Source organism: Ictidomys tridecemlineatus, chromosome 5, assembly GCF_052094955.1.
Source record: "Ictidomys tridecemlineatus isolate mIctTri1 chromosome 5, mIctTri1.hap1, whole genome shotgun sequence".
NCBI classification, from domain to species: domain Eukaryota; kingdom Metazoa; phylum Chordata; class Mammalia; order Rodentia; family Sciuridae; genus Ictidomys; species Ictidomys tridecemlineatus.
In genome coordinates, this window is record NC_135481.1 from 158,157,816 (window position 1) to 158,170,567 (window position 12,752).

Sequence of the window (12,752 nt, forward strand, 5' to 3'; positions counted from 1 at the left end):
GACACCATGTTTTTCTCTGTGCAACCTTCCAAGGGATTCATGGTGTCAGTACTATTTCTTATAATGTGTGATGATAAACTGAATTACTTGGAATTAATATTTTGGGTAGATACTTAGTAACTACACACTTCTTGTTTCTCCTCAAAATTCCACAGTCGTTTTAGCATCTATTGATGGATCTTTCTGCAACAATGATTACCGTAGGACTTAAATGTCTTGTGAAAAGTTACATGCCATTTTCCTAAAGCAGTGAATGACTACTATAGAAGAGTAAAGTGTGTGTAAATAGACTGGAAATTTGAAGAGGAAAGGAGGCAATGTTCCAACAACAACAACAACAAAAAAAAAACAATGACCAATGGGGAGAGGAGAGCAGATGGCACCCTATAAGTTATATTTCCATCCTATCTTGGTGTTCCAGAGAAGTGCTTCTGTAAGAAGCAGCAGGCAACTTCCAGACCTCCTAGCACCCAACTTTAAGACCTTATTATCTCCCGTGGATAAGATTTCCCATGCAAGGATCTGAATCTACCAGCCAATGACTCAGGATTCTTAGACTTGAAGTCATATCTTTAAAAGACCCAGGGTGCTGTTCAGAGTGGAACAAAACCATACACCTATCTGTATACCAACCTTATCTGCAAGTAAAGTATATAAATCAAGATGAGGCAGTTGTCTATACTAAAATAGACTGGATTTTAATTTATAAACCACGCACATTTTATTAGCATTAGTAAATTCCTTTGATAGACACACAGCTTTTGTCTTTGGTTACTGGAGGTGTTTTACATAAAGAACTCTTTGGTCAGATCTATTGAGGTGTTTTACATAAAGAACTCTTTGGTCAGATCTATTGAGAATTATGCTGTGGGTGGTCTGCAGCTTCAAAATGTCATGGTTCACAGGTGTTTTGTGCATTACACTCTCTTTGTGTTTAAGAGAAACTTCAGAGGCACTGAAATTACATTAGGATCTCCTTGTTCACAGAGCAAACCCCTTTAATCCCCTACCAAGCAACAATCCATGGTTTCCAGAGCACTGGTAAATATTCCACCAAATGCAGAGCTAGAAGGAACCAATACCTAATTCTGGATTTTCCACAGATGTGCAAGATGAGAAAATGTCACATCTTCCAGATGCCTTCATTTTATTAAGAATACCAGTTTTGTACATGTATGAAGACTTGAATTGGGTGTGAACATACTTTGTGTACAGAGACATGAAAAATTGTGGTATATATGTGTATTAAGAATCGTAATGCAAAAAAGTACATATAAAGACATAAATTGGCGTGAACAAACTTGATATACAGAGATACGAAAAACTGTGCTCTATATGTGTAATAAGGATTGTAATGCATTCCACTGCTGTCGTGAATTTATAAAAAATAAAATAAAATACATAAAAGATAAAAAAGAATACCAGTTTCTTTTCTCTAAGGTAAAGAATCACCACATCATCATTCACTGTGATTCACAGCTATCAGGAAATTTCAACTTTCTGAAAAACATAAGTTATTCTCATCGTGGTCATAGGAACAAAAGCTTTGCTCTTTATGAATTTCTCATTTATAACCATATGTGTGATGTGATTACTGAGATGTTCTATATACTTCAAAATCTGACCTAGGCAGCATTTCACCTGCTATTCAAAGTTCCATGAGCTTCTGCTGATGGTAAAGTATGTCCAAAAATCCTCCCCTCTTTAATAGCAATGAAAACATTAGGGACAATATTTTAGAAATTATCAGGATTTCTCTAGGGAATCCACATTTTCAGTACCCCAGAAATCAATTAAAGAATTTCATCAAGTGGGGAGAATTTATTCAAAGAACAAATGGTTGAAAACCAGTAAGAGCAGTGGGCTTTGTGGCATTTTTGCTTGCCCTATTCTCACTCCCACTTCCCAGCTCCATTGGTAGCCTTGACAACCAACAGCTCACATCTACAGAGCCAAGCCAGAAGCCTAGCAGCCCCTGGAAGAGGCAGATCGTCATTACTGGACATGTCTGATGGTTCCTGAAAGATTCTTCTTTACCTAACCTGACACAGAGCTCAGCCAATGCAAATAGCCTCTCACCCCCGTGAGAATTTGTTGGAAATAATCAGCAACAATTGTTTAACATCATGCCTGAGGCAGTGAATAACAGATGGCGCAAACAGTAACCTAACCAAAAATTTGAAAGTAATAACTAGAGAATGAGATGTCCACTGGGAGCTTCGAAAACACCAAAATTTATGGGAATAGAGAAAGTCACAATCACATGTAGGGCTGTGTATATGGCCAGGGCTGTGCATGTGTTAAAGAAGACCCAGAAAAGATCCTAAACTCCCACCTCTGAATGAGGCTGTTTGCAAACAGGAAGAAAAAACTGGGAGCCATGATTACTCTGGGAAGTGTAGCAGCACACTGATTTCCTGTGAGGAACCCTTCAGCTTCAGAAAGGCAAGGGCATTGATTACTATCATGAAAATATACAAGAGCACAAAAGTAACTGGCAGAGGTAAATTCACAGTCAAATTCATAATGCTCCCTGACAATTAGTGGTAAGTAAATCCTTTGACTCTTTAATGTGAAAATTAAAAGTCAAATACTCCATAAGAGCCATAGCCAAATAAGTTGTTAAGGAATCCACAATATGAAAAGTGTAATTTGTGACAACAAAAATATAAATTGTAGGGGGGAGGGTATAAGTCTAGAGTATATATGTATGTGATTAAGTCAGCTTGTTATCAGCTTAACATAGTCTTAATGTAAACCTGTTGGCAACCACAAAGCAAAATCTTAACAGATATGTGAATGAAAAAAAAAAAAAAGAAATCAAACTTAGCACCACAGAAAATCACCAAATCACAAAGGCAAGCAATAAAAGAGGAGTCAAGGAACAACGGATTTATAAAACATCCAGAAAGCAACTAACAAAATGGCAGGAGTAAATCCTTACTTGTCAATAAACCTAAATGTAAATGGATCGAACTCTTCAATCAAATGATAGAAAGTGGCTGAACAAATAATATGAAAGACCATCTAAAGGCTGCCTATAGTTGAAACGCTTGAGCTTTCAGAACACACAAAGGCTGATACTGAAGGGATAGAAGAAGATATTCTACACAAACAGTAACAAAAGACAGCAGGGATGTCTGTACTTATATCAGATACAATATACTTCAAGTCAAACACTTGTAGAAGAGACAGAGAAGGTTATCATCTATTGATTAAAGGGTCAATTCATCAAGAGGACATCACAATTGTAAATATAGATAGACTCAACATCAGAGCTCCTAAATATGTAAAACAAATACCCATGGACATTAAGGAAGAAACAAATAGCAATACAGTAATAGTAGGGGACTTCAGTGCCCACTTTGAGCAACAGATAGATCATCAAGACAGAAAATCAACAAAAAAATTACTGAACTTGAACTGCACTTTAGACTGAATAAATCTAACGAACATATATAGAACATCCCCTCCAAGACCAGCGGAATACACATCCCTTTCAAGCCTGCATGTAATATTCTCTGGGCCACAAAACAAGTCTAAACAAATTAAAGAATATTGAAATTACATCAAGTGTTATTCTTAACCACAATAATTTTAAACTTGGAATCAATAACAGCAGGAGTCTTAGAAAATTTACAAATATATGGAAATTGAACAACATACTCCTGAGCAATCAATGGGTCAAAAAAGATCAAAAAGGGGAATTAAAAAAATATCTTGAAACAAATGTCAATGGAAACTCGATGTATTAAAACCCATAGATATGGCAAAAGTAGCTCCAAGAGGGAATTTTATCTCAATTAATGCCTACATTAACTCAGAAGAAAGTTTCCAAATAAATAACCTAACATTATGCCTCACAAAACTAAGGGAAAAAAACTAAACCCAAAGTTAGTAGAAGAAAGGAAATAATAAAGATCAGAACTGAAATAAATTAAATAAGGAACAGAAAATCCATTTTAAAAAGTCAATAAAACCAAGAAATTGTTCTTCAAAAAATAAATACAATCAACAAACCCTTAGCTAGACTTAGGTAAGGTGTAGTATTTCTGCTGTCTCAAAAATGAAGCATATAATGGAATAATATTAGGAACAACATACATGCATATGTCACCATGTATCTATCTATCTATATATCTACATCATTTTGTGCATAAGTAAAATGCATGACATTATAATACAACAGACAAGAGTGAGGAATTAGGAATATTTTGTTATTATAAGGTACTTGCTCTGCCTGTGAAATGAGACCCTGATATTTGAAAGTAGACTTGGACTTAGTTGTAAATGTACATTGCAAACTGTAAGGCAACCACTAGAAAAGGAAAGGAAAGGATAGGAAATTAAATTATATAAAATGCTCAATTGTGACCACAAAAGGCAGAAAAATAGTAGAAGACAAATGCAGGAATAAAGAGCAAAAGCAATGAGTGGAAAATAATAACAATATGATAGGATAGATTTTAACCCAACTATATCAATAATCACTTCCAAATGTTGATGTCTAAAGATACTGACTGAATGTCAGAGATCTTCAGAGTGGATTAAAAAGAAAGACCCAATTATATGTTGTATACCAGAAACCCAAGACACATATAGATTAATAGTAAAGGGATAGAGATGTATATATCATGATAACACCAATCAAGAGAAAGCTGGGGAAAATATACACAGTATATATAAGTATTATTTACACATACGGGAATGTACGGGAAGTTTTCAGGATAGAAAGGTGTATTGCACAATGATGAAGAGGTCAGTTATCCAGTAGGCATCACAACCTTTAACATATATGCACCTAATGTGGATGGATGCACCTTACATATCCATAATGCATGTGGATGGGAAGACTCCTCACTGTTAAGATGTTAGTTCTCCCCAGCTTGATCTATGGTTTCAAATCAATCCCAATGTAAATCCCAAGAAGTTATTTTGTAACTTTATATCTTACAAAGGAACAGATTCTCAAACTTGTCAAACGTTTTTGAAAAGCAAAAGACTCAGGACAACCAAGACCATATCAAAGGACAACAAAGTTGGGGGATTGACAATATCTCACTTTAAGACAATATAATCCTACAAAAATTGAGACTATGGTATTGGCAAAAGAATCATCAACTATATCAATACAGTGAGACCAGAAATAGATCTACATAAATATAATGCATCCATCTTTGACAAAACAGCAAAGGCAAGTAGATGGAGAAATAAAAGTATTTTCAGTAAATGGGATTGGAACAAATGAACATCCACTCTTAAATAAGTGAAACCAGACCCAAATCCTATGTTTCTCACAAAACTTAACTTGAACCCCATCTTAACTATTTTAGTTCACTTTCTGCTGCTATACCCAAATGCCACAGACTGGGAAAAATATAAACAATACAAGTTTATTTGGTTCACAGTTCTGGAAGTGATGCCAACAGCATGTCACTGCCATCTATTGAGGACCTCCATGCTGTGCCATCTCATGGCAGAAGACAAGTAAGCATGTGGGAGAGAGAAATTAGGCCAAACTTATCATTTTTTCAGGACCCCACTCCCACAATAACTAACCCGACTCCCACAACAACAGCTTTAATACATTAATGAGGTCAGAGTCCACATGACCAAATCACTTTTTAAAGATCTCATCTCAGGACTGTTACAATAGGAATTAAATTTCAACCTAAGTTCTGGAAGGAGACATTCAAAGCCTAGTAGTTACCTAAATATTAAATACAAAACTAAAAAAATCCCCAGAAGATTGCACAGATGAAAAGCCTAGGTAACCCAAGGAATGTTAGTGACTTTTTGTATAAAATACCAAAGGCATGATCCATGAAAGAGATAATTAATAAATTGAACTTTATTAAATTGACAAGCTTCTACTCTGCAAATGACAAAAGAAGAAAAGAATGATACAAGAAAACACAGATGGGGAGGACTTATCTGACAACAAACTGTTGTCCAAAATACATGACCAATTCTTAAAATTCAAGGAGAGCTAGCTAAATTATGTTGTTGTATTGTGTATTGTGTGAATGTATGAATATTTAACAACAAATAACATCAGTATGTACAACTATCATGCATCAATAAAAATATGAAGAAAAGAATAAAATAAAATAAGAGTTTATTTTCTCAATAAGAAAATAAACTATCAGATTTTAAAATGAACAATGAACCTGAAAAGACACTTCACCAAATAAGATATACACATGGGAAACATGCAAATGAAAATGTGCTCAACCTCATTTGCCATTAGGGAATTGAAAATTAAAATGACGTTCAATTTATATATTAGAACAACTAAATATATATATTAGAACAACTAAAATCTAAAAATCTTACAATTATAAATACTAACAAAAATATGGAGCCACAAGAACTCCCCTTCATTTGGTGGTGGGAATGCAAAGTGGTACAGCCACTTTGGAAGTCAGTTTAGCAGTTTTATACAAAACTAAACATGGTCTTACCATATGATCCCACAATTGCACAAATTGATATTTACCCATGCGAGTTGAAAACTTATATCCACACAAAACTTGCACATGAAGATTTTATAGAAGCTTTTATTCGTAATTGTCAAAACTTGGAAACAGCTAAGGTATCTCTCAGTACTGGCCACCTATGGACAAACTGACACATCCAGATGAGGAAAGAAATGAGTGATCTAGTTATGAGAAGACACCTTAAGTATAAATTCCTAAGTGAAAGAAGAAGATCTGGAAAAGCTACTTATTGTGTGATGCCAACTGTACAACATGGAGATAAAAGAAATAGAGGTTGCCATGAGGGGGGTGGGGATGAATAGGTGGAGCACAGAAGATTGAGGGTGGGTGGACAGTATTTTGTTTGACACTATAATTGTGGATACAAATCATTATACTATTCTGGTGCAAAGCTCTGATGGTGGATGGGGCTGCATGTGGGTGGGTACAGGTGTTACATTGGAACTCTGAATATGTTCTCAGTTTTGCTATGGATCTGTAACTGCTCTAAAATATAAGCTTATTTTTTTTTAAAAAAAAATCACAATGTAATCAGTGGGTTCTAAAATAGCCAAAACAAACTTGAAAAAGAACAAACTTGGAGAACTCACACTTCCTAATTTCAAAACTTACTAAAAAGTTACAGTGATCAATACTGTGAGATATTGACACAATGCCAGACATATAAATCAATGCAATATAATTGAGAGTCCAGAAATAAATCCACACATTTACAGTGAATTAATTTTTGATGAGGGTGTCTAAGAAAATTCAGTGGGGAAAAGAATATCTTTTGCAACAAATGGGATAGCTATAAATGTACCTAGAAGAGAATGAATTTGAAACTAAACCTCACAGCATATACAAGAATTAATTCAAAATAAATTGAAGAATCAAATACCAAAATGTAAGAGCTAAAAATGATAAAATTCTTGGGGAAAAAAAGGTCATAATTCTTTCTGAGATTTCTCTGCTATGACACTAAATGCACAGCAATACACAAAAAATGATTAATTGAACTTCATCAAAGTGAAAAATAAGCATGTTTCCAAGGACACTGTCAAGAAAGTGAGAAGACAACCTGTAGACTGGGAAAAAGCCATATAACAAATAAGAGACTAGTGACCATTATAAATAAAAAGAATTCTTGTACTTCAACAAAAGACAACCCCCCAAATGGATACATTTTAATAGAGAGTTCTTCCAAAGAATATTCTCATTGCCAATAAATATAAGCAAAAATGCTTACTTTCATTAACTGTTAGGGAAATGCAAATCAAACCCACAATGTGATACAATTTCACTCCCACAAGTATTTCTCTAATTAAAATATAGACAATAGCAAGTGATGGTGAAGTGTGGGAAAAAATGGAATCCTCTCATAATACTGGTGGTAATGTTAAATGGTGTGAATGCTTTTGGAAAAGCTCAGCCGTTCCTCAAAATGTTATCATAAAGTTATCATGTGACTCAAATTTCAATCCTAGGTAGATATAAAATATTATACATGAATGCTCATAGAAGCACTATTTATAATAACCAAAAAAAATGTAGAACTAACTTAATCATAGATGAGCTGACAAAAAGATGTGGTATATCCAAAAGTAATGAAATATTAATACTTGCTGCAACACACATGAACATTGAAAACATTATCCTAAGTGAAAGAAGCCAGAAACAAAAGGCCACATTTTGTACGATCCAATTTACATGAAATGTCCAGGAAATGCAGATCTGTACAGACAGAGAGATTTATAGTTGCCTGAGGCTTGGAGATGAAGCAAATGGGAAGTGAATGCTAGTAAGTCAGAGGTTTCTTTTTGAAGTCTAGAACTCGGAAGTGATGATGTCTTGTACACTAGAAATCACTGAATTGTACATTTACTAAGGTGGATTTTAGGATATGCAAATTTTACCTCAATTTAAAATTGAATAAAAATATATAGTGCAGAGGAGGAAAGAAGTTCTGAGGATAAGATCAGGATCCATCAATGATGACATCATGACAGTTCTTTAAGTTTACACATTATGGTGACCAGCCTGCCTTTGGATTAACTAGTCTGGCTGGTTCTTCCACTCTAAGAATCAAATTGTTCTTACTAAAATGGAAACCAACATTTCCTACTAAAAATGAAAGGAAATAGCCAACTTGTTTTTAGTCTTGAAGATATAACATGAAAAATACATTTATTTGCCTAGGAGAATTGTAGCCTCTGGGATAGGAATCCCATGTGTTTCTTCTTTGCTAGCAGAGCAATAAAACTTCTTTTTCCTTTTTCTCAAAACAATGTCCTCATTATTGGTTTGGTATCTGGGACCAGGACCAAACTTTCTGTAACAAACTGGCATCTCAGATGGGACCTGAGATCAGGATTGGCTCTCTGCGCAGCCCCACTTGCATGCTGAGGAAGCAAGGTAGTGGCAAACTTGTTGAGAGTCAGCTGCAGGAGAGTTAGGAGATGGGTGAGTTTACCTCTGGTCAAACCACAGGAGCTATTCCTGTGAGTAAAGGGAGGGACTGAGGGACTATCCCCGCAGCTGTGGAAGCCCCTTTTGCTTCAAGGAGCTCCTTTTCTCCCTGAACAATACAGATTGCTCTATCTTGATCCACTTTAAGGAAAAGGAAACTGAATACTGTGAAGTTATGACATCCTTAGCCATCTGGTGAGTCCCATGGTGTGCACATCAGGATCCTTGATTCTACACATCAGTTCCCTCTTTGTGAGGACATCATTAGCCAGCTGGTGTAGGCGTCACCGTTAAGCAGGACTTGGGAACCTAATGATTTTACTCCCTTCTGGTCTGTTTTAGATTCTCATCCCTTTGTTGGCCTTAAGTTCAGGAATTCCTTCTGGTTGTCTGTCTGTATTTTTGTTTGTATCTATTATTGCCCCTTTTAAGACATAGGCAATGATGTGTTGATCTAATAGGGCAGTCTCTTGGGAAATATCTTGGCTGAAAGGGTATAAGCCTGTCTAAGAAAATGGTGTTGTTTTACTATAATGATCTGGCCGTTGAGTGGCTTTCTGAAATATTACACAATCTTGCTGTTGGAGTTGGTCTGTCAGAGGTGAAGTAGCAGAAATTCTTTATGTGCAGATTTGTCTGTTTTAAAGCTTCCCTTCTATCAGCCGTGGTTTGGGGATCTTCTTTGCTTCTCTGTATCTGGGTTTTTTGTTTTGTTTTGTTTCGTTATTGTTGTTTTCTTTTTTTTTTTTATCTCATTACTGGCCCTTTAAGACATGGGCAATGCTCCATTGATCTTATAGGTAGTCTCTTGGGAAAGAGCTTGGCTAAATGGGCCACCTGTAGTTATGAGACTGTCTAAAAGAAAGCAGTTTTACTGTAACACAATCTGGCCTTTGAATGGTTATTCTGGATTGCTACACAATTTTGCAGTTGGAGTTGATCCGTCAGAGGTAAAATAAGTGAAAGAAATTCTGTATGTACATTTATGCAGTTGCAGTTGGGGTCTAAACAGTCAGGAACTAAGATGAGAATGCAAAAAGGCATTGTCTCTGCTGTCTAAGGACAGGACACCAGAAGAAAGGGTTAAAAAAAAAGATTTAAATTCTTTCAACCCAGCACTGGCAGTCCAAGCACTGTTTCCTAGACTGGCCCCAGATCATCTTGCTGTGGGTCAGCCCCAGGCTGGGAAAATAAAAACCTCAGATGAGCTGCCTGCCCTGTAGAAAAATGGATAAAGAGGAGCTGGCCTTGGCCCTGCCCTCCAGCCCCTTTTGCCCATGGTGGGTGGAGGTTGCAAGCCACTAAGGATGAGGCAGTAGGTTCCAGAACTGTTTATGACCGGGGGACAGGAATGGTCTTCCCTTTTAAGATCTGACTGAATACTCATCTGACCAGGGGATATCCATCACTGGGACAGAGCAATTCTTGCTGTGACAGTATCCCATCAAACTAAATGCTTGGGGAGACTAGCAAAATAAACAACAATCACCCAGCAAAGAAAAAAAAAAACAAAAGAAAAGAAAGCCAACCTGTGTATTGTTGGCGGTCTCTGCAAAAGGATCTTTAAGAAAGCCTAAAGAAAAGGATGGAAAGGACCTTCTCCATTAAAGCTTGTGGGTACAATCAACAGTGGGGAACTCATATAAAGTTGATGGTGTTGTGATAATAATAATAAGGGATATAGGTCAGGCTCAAAAATATCCTGTGTTCCAACTCCTTGAATGCAACCTGGGAGAAAAAAAAATTAAGGCACAATTTTTTGGTTTGTTTTTGTTTTGTTTTGTTTTGATTTGTTTTCTGTGTCAGATAGTCTGATCCCTCTCCTAGAATTAGATTGGTTATGTAAATTAAATGCACAGATAACATTCATAAGGATTGTTTCAGAATATGAATTTAAGAAAGGATCTGAAACTAGAAAAGAGATATAAGAAATTTGTTGGTATGGAAATATATTTTAGTACAGAAAATTAGAAGGTAAAAGAAATGTTCCTGGATTAGAAAGTATTTTGTATGGTAAAGTAAGATTCTTGGGCTAAAGCTCAAGATGAAAGAAAAGACAAAACTGAGGATGTAAACAAGTTTAGGCTGTCTAAGTAAATTGCAGAAGGTTTGTGGAAGGTAAATCTCAAGAAGTTTGTATTTGATTATATTGGCTCTAATTAGCACAATGAGTCAAGGTTATTGAAATTTTAATGTATTGATATGCAGCAAAGTCTGAAACATTGATCTGCTCTTATCTATTGAGATAATTTTCTTCTGGTCTGTTAGGTTTTATTATATAGGGGAACTAAGTCTTAAAAGAATTAGGATTTGTACCTATTTAAAAGTCTTTAAAATGATCACTTAATAACTGGTTAAATAAACAACTGTTATCTTCAGTTAATACAATGTTGTTGATACCCTAAATATATGTGACTAGAAATATGTATACACCTGAGAGCTATGTTTGCCTGAGCCTTGTTTAAGTATCATGTAAAATTTCATAAAAGGAAAGTTTATGTAGGTTTACCAGCAAGGTAACTAATGTGCTGTCTTTTACACATTGTATCTGACATAGAAGGGCCACAATGCCATTCAAAATTTTGGCTTATATCTGTTTGCTTTAACTAGGACTATTTCTGATTATTAACACTGTTTTCTTTATAAATGTATAAGAGATTTAAGATTTTTTTAATTTTTTTCTAGTACTGCTAACCCATGCAGACTTGTGATTATTGTTACCTTATACATGGATTCTAAATTTTACTTTAAAAGTTAAACTTAGTTAATATAAGGGCATCTGTGTAATTGTGATGCTAATAATTATTGGCTTTTTTTGTTTATTAGATATATTCATGTTCTTCAAGTCTACAATCATTTTAAAATGTAAAGTTTAGGAGAGCATTTTACCAAGTTGGTGTTCTTCAAATGAAAATTGTCTGTAGCAATAGTCTCTTTCAGATTTATATAGAAATAACAAACTTGGCTGATATTTATTTTATTCAATATTTTGTAACTGAATAATGATAATGTTATCAAGAAATTATATACAAAATTTTGTGTTACTCTTTACACTTGATGGGAATTTAAATGTATTTTTAGGAAGTAATAGGAAAAGCCTGAATTGTTCGAAGGTTGACAGTGTTGAATATGAAAACATTCTGCCTCTTTTCCCCAAAAAAAGGAAGTTAAAAACTCTCTTGGCTTTGCTGCTTGATTGGTATTTCAGATGTAATGTTGTATTATGTTAGCAGATATTCAGGTAGGCTCAGGAAATAATACATGAGAATTTTGTACAATAGTATGTTCTTTTAAAACAGACAAAGATAAGCTTCAGAAATAAAACACTTAAGATTCGTCAAGAGTTAAGGCTCTACCTCTTGTCCTTCTCCATGGTAGGATGGCTCCTAAGTAGGCTAGAATGAAACTTATTTAAAGTGTTTGAGTTCCAAAGACATATTTTCTATTGTTGTTGTAAAGAGTGCTATGATCTCAAAATAAACAGGGGATATAATAAAATCTTAAGTAAAGGTTTGAGTAAATTGTAAAAGGTATTTAGGTTTGTAAATGAGTTTTTAAAGGAAAAACTTGTATGTAATTGAGTTGATAGATATATGGGTCTTTGTAGGGGCTAAATAGTTACCGAAGAAACATAGTGTTCATTTTATATTTTCCTTATAAAATGTTGTAACTGTTGCCTGTTAGTGTTTTGCAGAACCACTACTCCTAACCAAACAACCTGAGCTAATTTAAGACAATAAGTCATCACCTACGGGAAGGTTAGGACATAATGCTGACTTCCAATACTAATACTGACCTCAATTA